Genomic DNA, 12,755 nt, shown 5'->3' with positions numbered 1-12,755 from the left:
TGAGAGACAGTGGAACACAAAGGCTCCGGAGAAGAAGCCGAGTTAGTGACATCCATAATGGCCGAGTTAGCTGGATGCAGTAATAGGATACGAGAGAGAGAGAGAGAGAGAGAGAAGGAGAGAAGGGGCCCGGTGTATTATAGAGGGGTCCTCCGGCAGACTAGGCCTAAGTCAGCCTAACTAAGGGCTGGTACAGGACAAGCCTGAGCCAGCCCTAACTATAAGCTTTATCAAAGAGGAAAGTCTTAAGTCTAGTCTTAAATGTGGAGATGGTGTCTGCCTCCTGGACTGTAACAGGAAGATGATTCCACACTTCCACACTTCCACACTTGGGGACAACAAAGTTTGAAATTTTCAAATATTATGCATAGTTTTTCATTTTTGTTATATTCACTTTTCTTTTTTTTTTTCCACTTTTTGGTTTTCTACAATTTCCCACAGAGTGGCATTATGTTTGATTTAGACATTTATGTGACAAAGATTTCAACTGAAAACAGTAAATTTTAGTTGCATTTTGGCTGATCGTTTACATGACAGCTGCGTTTTGGGTGCCTGAAACATTTTGAAAACGGGTTCCAAAGTGCAATTTTTTGGAAACAGCACTGTCTCCGTTGTCATGTAAACTTGCAATACGTAGTTCCTCTGAAAACGGAGACTTTTCGCACATGAGCATTCAGGTTTCAGTCACTAGGCATGCGCGAGAAAGTCGACCATCACAACAACAATGGTGGACTCCCGAGCTCTGTTTGTGCTGCTCACCCTATTGAATTTATCAGCGCTTCTTCAGCGAATAGTAGATTTACTGTAACAATTCCACCTCGTCGTCCGTCCAGACAAATGTTCGTGTGGTTGCCATTTTGTTTGTTTAAACATCACCAGTCTGTTAGTCTTGCTCACCAGACCTTTCTCAAGAAAAGAAAGGTCTGGCTGGGCCGACTCTCACTTTAAGATTGGAGAAAAAAAAACGCTCCGGCTTTTTTTATTTCTTAAAACCAATCACAATCATTCTGGGCAGTGCGACAGCAACAGTGCGCTTGCAAAAATATTGCCGGGGGGAAACAGGTTTTGGTGTAACACGCCCACAAAAATATCGCCTACAGGATGCAAACCATGGCCGAAAAATGGCTACATCCCCGCAAGATGAAACACCGCAAAAGTTAGTAAAGGACGTGTTGAAACCGGAGGTGGTAGGGCGGGACTTCAGCGGGTGGCTCGCTCCGCCCAATGAGAGGCTGATCTATGCAGCGAACTTCCGCCCACTCAGACTACCACTCTGTAGAAGGAAGCGCATGTGCGCAGGCACGTGTTATTTCATTGCAAAGTCAGACCGCCATCTACTGGCCTGGCATGTGTACTGCAGTGTTTTTGGTCATTTTTGCGGCTCCGTGTGCACAGCAATTGTTTTCAAAACGTTGTCGTCTGAACGCGTAACATTTTTCAAAATGAAAATGAGAAATAAAATCTGTTTTCAGCAGATCGTTTTCGTGTAAACATGGCCTTAATGAACACTAAAAGTCTAATTAAAACGTTATGAGTATTGTCATCTGTAACACTGTGTGTTCTTTATATTAATTGTGCAACACCCACAGTTTAACTGAGCGCCAAGATCACAGATCTGCAGTGGTGGTCCAACAAAGCCTGATTCTGAGCCAGGAGAAAGTCTGAAATACTTTGAGGTAATATGATCCAACTTAAGTCTTTCTATCTAGTTTTATCGCAGCTTATCAGGTAAGAGGAAGGTGAGAAAGAGGTATACAGGAATGCTGATCAAAATGGATAAAATGTTCAGTTTGCACAGCAGCGCAGAGAAGAGAGAAACACATCTACTGTCATGTTGTGTCTGCAGTGTAAATGTTTGTGCCATAGTATGAGCCTTTTTTGACTTGGCCACAGTATAGCCAGTCATAGTGCTTACTTAAAAAAACCCTTCTTGTCATTTATACTGTCATTCAAAAAGCATCTTGGAAACAGTTCCAAAAAAGTTTTACTACTCATGCTTGCTCTGCTAAACTCTCATTAAAAGAGATTTACAGGTGCAGTTAAGACTTTTGGCTGTGACTAAGACAAATGTCATTCTCTGTTTCCTCCTCTCCTCTCCATTTTCTCTTGTTGTCTTACTCATGACTTTCCCAGGTCAGAACACACCGTGGAGAATTCCTCCCAGCATGCTGTCTTCCAGGGGTTAAGGTAAAAGGACACTGTGTGTGTGTGTGTGTGTGTGTGTGTGTGTGTGTGTGTGTGTGTGTGTGCGTGTGTGTGTGTTCTTTCCAAATCTGAAGTCTTGCAGCAGGAAGCCATAGATGATCCATGGCCTACTTTCTTGTGAAACTGGGTGAAACACAAAGCACATGGTGTGCAATAAATTCTGACTGTACTACTACCTCGCTGTTTTACTACCTCACTCTCCATTAATCTGTTCTTCATTATGTACTTCCACCTTTTTACAGGGATCAGACTGAACCAAATGTGTGAGCTGTAGGATTCTCCGCCAAGTCTATGTAAACACATGCAACTCTACATTTATCTTTTGCTGGACCACAGATTAGACCGTGGTGTTGGTCGAGAGAATGAGTCACTCACACAGGCTTTCCTCTGCTGACCAGACAACAGCGAAGCTTAGGCCTGTTTCATGTGAGCAAACACGCACACAGACAAAGCCATGCTTGTGGGAGAGAGGCAGTTAAATTATCAGGGATGTCCCATTCCCCACACTCCCACATTCACAAGAATGCCCAGCTTCTTGTTTGGGCTGCGAGGACGCAAGATTTACTGAGGACAGTTACATCCCTGTCAAGAATGGCATGAAGTCAGAAGTCAGAAGTGAGAATCAACTCTAAATTCTGGTGCTGCATTTTTGTGTCTGTGACTGCTTAGTGCCAGTGGAGACAAAGGGCAGTGTCAAGATGGCGTAAATCTCGGCAGCACCAAAACAAAACTGTTTTTCTCTTCTTTCTCTCTTAGACACATCCACTGTGGCACTGACTCTGCAAATATCTGTCCCTGTAATTGAAATTCACCCTCTCCCCTTCCTTAAAATGTCCTTGTTAACATTTTTGGTCTAGTGATAAAAACAGCTCAATCCAAAAACAATTTGGTTTAAAAGCTAAACTTTTTTTTTTGCAAGGTAGGAAGACCTCACACAGTCAGCCACAGGGCTGAAAGACACCTGTACTACATCCTGATAAAAATAGGTCTTAAACTTGATGTTTCCATAAAGTTCTATCAGCAGAATATGACTCAATTAAGTGAAAATAGAAGGCTTCCTGCACATTAAATTCAATTTTGGTATTTGTTTGCACTCAGCATATTTCACCTGAACACACAGTGCATCCTTCAGATGTTAAAATGTACATATGTGTTGAATGTATTCCTACCTCATAAAAATAAAGTTTTAAAACTTACAATTTTTTTTACTACAGCTTCTTCTTCTACTCTTTCATTGGCATATTGCTTTCATTATGGCACATTAGGGCAACCACCAACAGGTGATGTGCAATACCTCCCACTTCATTCATCAGGAAGTGTATTACATCACCTTCCTCACCCTCCTTGTTCATGTGCCGGTAAAACACAAGTTACAGACAATATGAGAGCACCAATACACTGCTCTACAACTATAACAGTGATCAAACACTCCAAACAGTAGGGGAGAACAGGGAAAGCAGCCCAGCTTTGCTTCCAATTTCCCCAGTGGCAACTCACAATGTTGCAGTGAAAAAATCCCCTGTGGTCCAAAAAGCTTTTTGTCCACAGACCAACAATATGAAAAAGAGGTCTGTAAGGATGCTTTCAGACCTAGAGTTGTCTTGCTTTGGTCCGAATCAGGGACTACTTTTGTTTCAAAGTTTCATAATTGCCTAGAGTTGGTTCGTGTTCTCATGGCAGCATTTACACATGGACCAGATCAAATGCCTTGTGCAAGAAAGCTGCTCTTGATTGGTCAGAATTTCCATGTGGGAAAAATCCAGGAAGTAAACAAAACGTTGAAGAAGAGTGCACTTGCAAGATAAATGTGACACTTTCTAATGTCACAATGGAGGGACAACTACGCAGGTTGATTTTAGTGCTGGTCATCGTGGACTATATTGCTGTCATTGTTCATTTTAGTCAAACCATACAGTTTGAAAACAAGGCGTGGCTCCAACTAGAAAACAATGTTTTGATGCATTGGATGTGCTGAATGTGCATATTAAGGCAGTACAGGAGGAGGTGCACATTGATAATCCTCCAGGACTGTAACATGCTCATGTTTAACCCAAACAATGTGTCATGTGACTGCAGTTGGTTCAGATCCAGGTCGGAACACGTTCTCACCACAAACGAATTGCACCATGAGTTTGTTTGTAATGGACTGAGACCACCTCTTCAAGAAGGTCTCGGTCTGGTTGTTTTGAACCACACTTAGGGAGCAAATGAACTTGAGTTCCACTGAACCAAACCAAACAGTGCAGGTGTGAAAGCACCCTTAAACTGTTGTCAGGACACTGCAAATTAAAAACATATTGTGACTCTTTCTATTGTGAATTTTTGAACCAGGGAGGTGTTAAATTTGTAAAACTTTACCTCAAGCAAAGAAAAGAAATCAAAAAATTTGTGATGTCATCATAATATAAAGTCTATGAGCAGAGCAGGAACTCTTTGCATATCCAGTGTGCCGCACGCCCCGGAAGTAAACCCAGTAGCTGGTATATGCACCAGGGGAGCAGTTCCATTAGACTGATGTTTAGTTTTTATGAATTTGAAGTGATGTTGTCTATACTTATGCAGCTTTGTAACCACATAACTCTTTGGATTTCTCTGACATTTTAGGGCCAACGTAAAAACTGTCACGTTCCTTCTACCTGTGGATGACATTTACACCAACTGGCCAGTTCTGACCAAGCACCGGGAGGAGCCTAAAATCAGTGAGCTGGCCTCCATAACTGAGACAGAGTCCTGAGGGAAGCAAAACTTTTAAATAAGCCTTCTCCCCTACAGCCTGTCACTTATTAACACATTTACATTTGAGTGGCAGTTTGTCTTCCTGCCCATTTTTTTCTATATAAAAAGAAGGCAAGGACTAGATATATTGCAAAAATAATATGCCAACCAAGGGGTGTGACAAGCGACCCTGAAAAGAATGAGACAACCATCCTCAACTGGGATTTATTGCAAGCAACTAAGCTACCAACCACATTTAGCAGTCTCGCTAAGACAAAACTAAATCATAGCTCTCCCTTCATACTTTTTAATGGTAATAACAGTTTAAGCACAAACGCACTGTGTAAAAGCTGTGTCCTAAGATGACTCTGTAGGTGACTTCTGACCCCCATCCTGAAAGGTTCAGTACCAACATTTTTTTAAACAGCGCCCTCTAGGGAGGTAGATGTAATAATATCCACCATAATATTACTTATCATCACTGCTCCATGCAGCTTTTAGGTCACGGCAGGGTTTAACTATCAAAGGCTTGAGTAAATATTGAAAGATCTGATTTCCAGAGAGCTGTACACATAGAGGCTATCTCAGCTCAAGTATTCATTTCCTGCATACCAGCATCGTTTGGTTAGTATCCTTGTTTTTCTCAGGCTTGACCCCCGTGTCAGTTGATTCTTCTCTGGTGATACATGTCAGACACTGGCAAAACCTAAGCCTGCTTGCTCTGTCTGTGTTATTCCTGAAATGTGATGTATTTGGTCAGAATTATGCAAGAAGCTGAACTTTATACTGATTTTGTACTTTGTGGTTGTGAAGGTCATTCATGCTCTGTCAACAACAGAGTAAGAGGTAATATCTGCTTATTGAATCTCCTCTTTATTAATCTATAATTTTCTATATGTTTGTATCGGAGGCAGTGTTGTCATACATTTAAATCAATAAGTTGAGCTATTTCTTGGAGAGAAATGAGAACAGATTGGAGCTCACGGGTAAATATTAAAAGCATGCAAACAACAGACATTGAGACATGGAAAGATATTTGTTTTCCACGGGCTGCCATGGCTGTTGTGAAACTTGTGGGACATATTTTCATCCACTTCAACTTTATACAACAAAATATTGCACTGTCACAGTCCCTGTGGTTATTTCTTCATACTTTAACATTTTGAATGTGTCAAAACAGGAGCAATTATCTTAAATTTACAATCCATAGTGTTTCTTTAGTTTAATTAAACTCTGAGCACATAAAAAAAACTGGGGGCGGGAAAAGCAAACGCCTTTACATTTCCACTCGTTTAAAATTTACAGCCCTCCAAAAACAGACATTTTACTGGTTGGCTGTTTTTCTCGGGAGAAGCAGTTAAATTAACAGCTCCCCCTGTCAAATAGAGCACCAGACAACCAGAAATGACTGATGTGGATTCAACAACACAATCAGATCAAGGAGGTAATAATATTATACATCACTACAGATACGCTGAACAATTAATACTCTCATGGAGCGCTGACGGGAGAGGATTTGTATATTTGTTTATCTGAGTCTTTTGTTCCATACACATTTACTCAGTATGTCAGGAGAGAAGCACAGAGCCCAGTCTGCCAGCTGACAGTTGGAAATGCTAATCCTAGCGCATGAAAGAGGTCTGACAGTTCGCTGAGGGAGCGGCCCGCACCAGTTTGTTTACAGCGTGATAATCTGAAGCAGGCATCTTGATTGTGTGCTGGCAGAACATCAGCGGCCGTGCCGTGACTGCTGGGCTACACGGCAATTACACTGGCCTCTTATCTGTATGAACAGCAGGCCTAATGACAGACGGACATATGGAGTATGATTACAAAAAAGGGCACTGGCAGAAAGTACCTTTAAGTCGTTCCTCAGTAAGCTTAGTCTGGGCAATAGCATGGGGCTGGAGTGATTCTGGGTTAGTGTCTGCTTTAAGTGATGCTAATCACTATCAAAAGGACAAGTCCCTGAGCTGTCCATTATTATAATGACAGTGAGAACTGCTCTTTGATATTGTTCCCACATATACTCTGATCATTGAAAGGCTTGAACATGAAGTTAAATATGCATTAAAGAACTTGAGCAAAGCAGTGACATAATATAGCCTTTTTTTTGCTGATATGGCCAACTCATTGGCAAACAACTGCTTATTTTCTCATCCTGCAGATACAAAGTAACATCAGCATTCATTTGGAGTTGTGTTCCTGACCACTTAACCAATGTTAAGTCCAGCACTGACTTTCCATTCAGCTTTGTTTCAGTCCCCACCCACTACTGCAGGGATTATCTGGCTCTTAAATTTTTTAATGCTTCAATATGTTCACCAGCTAGTTGCTAACTCTGTGTGTCTGCCATTTAATGGGTGCTATGCCACTGTTACAATGGCCCAAAATGTCCAATTGGGCCGAAAGCCCATTTCTTTGACAGCCCATTATTGCAAAAACAACACCTGTTCTGAAGTTCTCAGAAAATACAAACTTCCTGCAGTAAGGTTCAGTTTCCCAGTGATGTGTGAAGCATCAATCACTTCTTTTTTTTTTTTTACCAACCTTTCCCCGTGTTTCCAAAGCGGTATTTAAGCCATCAAACCCGAGTATTTTTCACAGACCCATCCTTACTTTTCCAGTGACTTTCGTGCCATGTTTTGGGTGAAAACATGATCTTTTTGTGGCTTCTGTGCCTAAACCCGACTACACATTGACCACAGCCCTGCTGACAAATGTAACTTACCTGTAGTTTACAGAAACTATCATGTGAACATTTTTGCTTGACTAACTGCAGGGAGTTTGTACTTTTGCAACACATTCTCACCTTGACCTTGTCACATATCGACGTTTGGTCATGGACTTTTGATGTCAGCATATGTCGTGGAAGATACCATGGGCACGGTAGTTGTTGATATTCTGGGGTACTGTGTCAACTTCAGCCTGTTACATGCACTGAATGTTTTCAAAAAACTCTTCTGTTTTGACAGGAAATGTACAGTTTGCAAAGTCTCTTTCAAAATACATAATGTTGGTACAATACCACAAATTTACATTTTTATCCTTCAACACCAAATGCACGAGGTTGGGTTTAGGAAAAAAGAACTAAGTCAATGTGAAAATTGATGGTTGTTGGACCCGTTCACCAAAACTCAGACTTCTGCCCCCTTAACTTATGTTGTTGTCCCACTGCGTTTCCCCCTGACACAGCATGGCGCTGTAAAACAATAACAGCAACCAGCCATGTATCATGTTGACGTTAAAGGACGGCTTTTTTGTTGGGGTCTGATCCCACTAGTTACTGACCAAGTGCTGGTATTCGACAACTTCAACGTGAGACCAGGTTGATTTTTGGAGAAACTGGATTTTGGTGCAATGGCCGTTTGTTTCTGGGGTAAAGAGCTGTCAGAGAAATGGGCTTTTGGTCCAACTCCAACGGGACATTTTTTGGACCGACAGGGCTTCGGAATTCTTGGCCATCAGATAGTGGGCAGTCCCAACTTGTTGGTGATTACGTTCTGTTGGTTTTAAGAGCTTTTTCACTGGAGACATCTGTCCGCTGTGGCCGAAAGCAGCGCTATAAGAGTGGTGAGAGCTGAGGGGAACTATCTTTGTAAACCCTCTGAAGTCAAATGCTCTTGTTTCTATTGGCATGAGATTTCTCTCAGTTTATGTTAGACAGTTTCAAGCCCATGCTGTGTCATGTTGGCAGTCAGAATTTCCTCTGTGCTGTTGTTCACAACAGAGTCACTCACAGCCCACGGTGTAGTTCACTTCAGCTCTGCTGGTTAGCAGTGTTGGCTCAAACTGGTCCTGTGGGGGTTGTAGACGGCCACGTGTCTCAGAGAATACACGTGAAGCTACTTCTTCTCTCCTGAGAGCAAGGGGCTTCAGTGGGAGGCCGTAATAAACAGAACCCACTATGAATTAATCCTGAAAATATGAGCCTATTGCATGCTGGGAGATTTTCTGCCAACGTGGAGAAGACCATGAGCAAGTAAATGATACTGGCTCAGTATTTGTGGGGTACTAGATAATTGTGTTTGTTGTCATCCTTTACTTTTGGACAATAGTGGGATCACTGAAGGCCAATGTGCAGCACTCCTGTTAGGATTTATGTACCATTTAACCCTTCAGACTACAGCCCACAACATACAGCATAGTGCTTTCCTATTTACAAGGTCATTTTTGTACCATAGGCAGAAGGGAATAAGGAGGTAACAATCTGGGAACTTCATATAACAACAAATGCACAAGTAAAAGTATGTGAGCTAAACTCCAGGTGACATTACCCTTCAGACAGAGCAGCACGCACTGCTGAACGTGTATTGTAACCACATCTTGCAGATCTTTAGTAAATGAATACATAAACAGAGCAAAATGTTTCCCTCAAAAAAGATGAACTTGTATTGCGCATATTAAAGGAAGTTTAATTGCTAAGGAAACTTCATTCAGTGATTCACCTCTAAATGACTCCCAGCGACCAAAAAAGCCTCCCTCTGAGAATTAGCAGTCATTTCTACTTTAACCCCTGCAGGCCAAGAGTTTGATTAATTAAATACTGAGGAGATCTTCCCTGTATCCTGAACAGATGTTTTCTGAGTCATGTGCTTCCTCAGGACCAAGACTTTAATCAACCCCATCTGATGAAGAGAGAGTTGCTGAAGGTTCTTGGCCAAGTATCATCTACCTTGAAACTCCACGCTTTCCCATCAATAATATACCCAGGCAGGTTATAGCTTTAATTTCCATTAATGGCTCTTGAAGATTGATGTACAAGACATTAAGGTTTGCCAGATGTGTACACACAGGCAGCATGAATCAGGCACAATCATTTGTGTTCTATAATTAACACAAGTGCGTAAGGTAGATGCGAGTATTGGGGTATGATTTTTCTAGAAAGAAACACAGAGGTAGCTCCACCTCAGCTATTAGATCATAACAGCTTTGACCTCCCATAATGGGGAAAGATAAATGATACGTTCCTACGCCTGTGTTTAAAGTGGGATTGTCTTTCATCTCGTGCTGGGACGCTGCCAGGAAAGATTCTCACTGTGAGGTTTAATGCTTCGAGCTATAAGCCCAAACATGTTTATTTATTTTTACAGTTCAGGAGAACCTTTCCCCCCCCTTACTGTAACTCCTACTCTTTCTTTCCCTGCTCTCTCTGTCATTAACTTTATGGGAATTCCCATGGAATTCTTTCGTAGTATCAGTGATTGTATGGGACGGGATGTTTTCCTTGGAGAGGCAAGGGTTAAATGATCCCTCCTCTGTTATTTCACCATGCTTTTCCTGTGAACTGTGCCCCCGCTGGTGATGACACGGGAACATCTGGTGCCACTCTGGCAGTGAGTAATTCCAAGTAAAGTAGAATCATTAAACAGCATTCAAATATTTGTGTTCTTGAGATCAGTCTGTTTTCATCATTAACAGATTTTACTTAAAGTATAAAAATAATGCAGAAAAGCCCTTAGTTAGAGTTGGATTATTATATTTTTAGGCCTATCGCTGGATTATACTCATGCATTAATGTGTATGTAGCATTTAGTTGGTCAAGGCTCATTTTAACAATGTAATATACCGTTGGGTCATATTTTATAAGATGATCATATTACAGAACTAGTAACTTAACTAAACTAAAGATGAGTATGGTGGGGTTAAAAGCAGATGTCCCTCTGAGATAGTGAAGCTGAAAGGACCAGTGTGCATGATTGAGGGGCATCTATTGGCAGAAATGGTATATAACATTTATAACTATGTTTTCATTAGTTATTAATCACCTGAAAATAAGAATTGCTGTGTTTTCAGTACCTGAGAATGAGTCGTCATCAACATACACGTGTTCTACAGTAGCCCAGAACAGACAAACGAAACGCTGGCTTTAGATAGGGCCATTCGTGTTTTTTGTGTAGCAGATGCCGCAAAATCCTACACACTGGACCTTTAAGTATATAAAAATACTCAAATAAAGTACAAGCACTTTATTATTCCAGTTGAGCTGATGCGAGCGACACTGTGAACTGCTCTCCAAAATCTCCCCCAAAACACGCAATTTCAGACAACAGGTCTGAAATATACAGGTATTAAATAAGCTGGTTTCGTCTTGGACAAACATGGCGTGAACTTGCACCTGGGGAGCCGTCACTCAAGAGCCGAAAACTACAAAGAAAAAGGACAGATGCAACGAGCAAACGACAAACAATATTCACAACGTCTGGATGAGACAAAAGAAGATATTTAGTGTTAAACAGCACAAGTGAAGATGTTGCAGCCATTGAACAAGAATAAACAAGCACTTTGCTAAACTGGTGGCTAGCAGCTAATGGTGCTAACAGTGGGAACAGTGCTATCAACGGCAACAGTGCAGGAAGGTGCTATCCAGAAAGAAACCCAAGGGTGGGTGCTATACACTTCTGCAACAATGCCATCAGGATATCAGAGGTAACTGTGGTATTGCAGAATGGCAGCGAATAGCTAGCCAGTGCGAGACACACACAGGACTTAGATGCATACAAGGCCAGAGCTCTACCACAGCAAAGAACAGAGAAGCTTAGATTACAACACAAACAGAGGTAGCGTGACTTTACTCTCTGCTCAGGACGCTAGTAATCCACTATGTCTTTACAGAGCAAAGTGGTTTGCTGATATATTAATGCTCTGAATATTGTATAGAGCACCTTTAAGTACAGTACTTTTCATTCCACCACTGCCAGCCCCTCATTTCCTATAAAGCAGTAATTTCCTTTTTCTGCTCTGTTACAATTATATGCAACAGGACTTAATCCCTTTCTGTTTTTCTTAACTTAATGTGCAACACATTAAGTGAAAATGTGCTACAAATATGAAACTTTACTCTCCTTGCCTCTCGTTTCTATCTAACCTCCCCACCATCATCCAGCTCTTCTCTCCCCTACTCTCTTTTCCTCCATGCGAGCCTGTGCTCCAGAAGAGTTACTGTGGCCCCAGAGCCCCACATGTGTAAGGGGATATCTCCACAGTCAGCCTACAGCAGGGAGCTCACAGAGCAACTGGCTGCTGCCCCAGCACACTGTAGGCAAAGCAGTTAGAGGGAAGAAAAGAAGGGGAGCAAAGATATGAAAATATCATCAGAGGACTGGAAAGCAGCTTGATTTCTGCTCCTGCAATCCTTATGTAAATACTGTACACATTCTCAAAGAGCACACACACACATATACACACACAAACACTTCTGGCATCTGTCTGGAGGTGAGATCAACTATATCGACCACAGAGCTTGGCTCTCCCCCACTGGCTGTCCTCGTTGTGCAGCTCTGCAGAGGTGAAACATCATCAGCGTGTTGGTTTTGGAGGCTTTCTGATTACCTCCGAATACTTTCTTCAAGCAAACTATTATGGAGGAAAATATTACGCCTTTTCAGGGAGTATTAGGGGTATTACTGCTCAGCTGCATGTGATGGCGATCAACCCACAATGCAAATATTGTCTTCCTCTATCTGGAGTTTTCAATCCCTACTATGAAAGCAAAGTGTTCCAGTTTGGGAATATGCTGTTAATCCGTGCTGCTGCATTTCTTTACAATATGACAAACCTGATGAGATGCAGAGGAGACTTTTTTTTTTGTTCAGTTCACTGGCAAAAAATTGCTGTTTTGGTAAAAAGCTCTGTCTGGGTGGCACAAATCCCCTGTCAAACGCAACAGTTTGAAGCTAACCTTGTGCAAGTCCACGCACGTGCACACACATAAACACACACATGACTGGAATGCAGTATTAGTGGCTAAGCACAATTGTCCCTCATCAAAGGGTGGAAATACTTAACATTTCTAACAGTAAAAGTGGGAGTGCAAGTGTGTGTGTGTTAGCAGA

The sequence above is a fragment of the Epinephelus fuscoguttatus genome, linkage group LG5 (assembly GCF_011397635.1).
Source record: "Epinephelus fuscoguttatus linkage group LG5, E.fuscoguttatus.final_Chr_v1".
Classification (NCBI taxonomy): Eukaryota; Metazoa; Chordata; class Actinopteri; order Perciformes; family Serranidae; genus Epinephelus; species Epinephelus fuscoguttatus.
Note: the sequence above shows the minus strand (reverse complement) of the source record.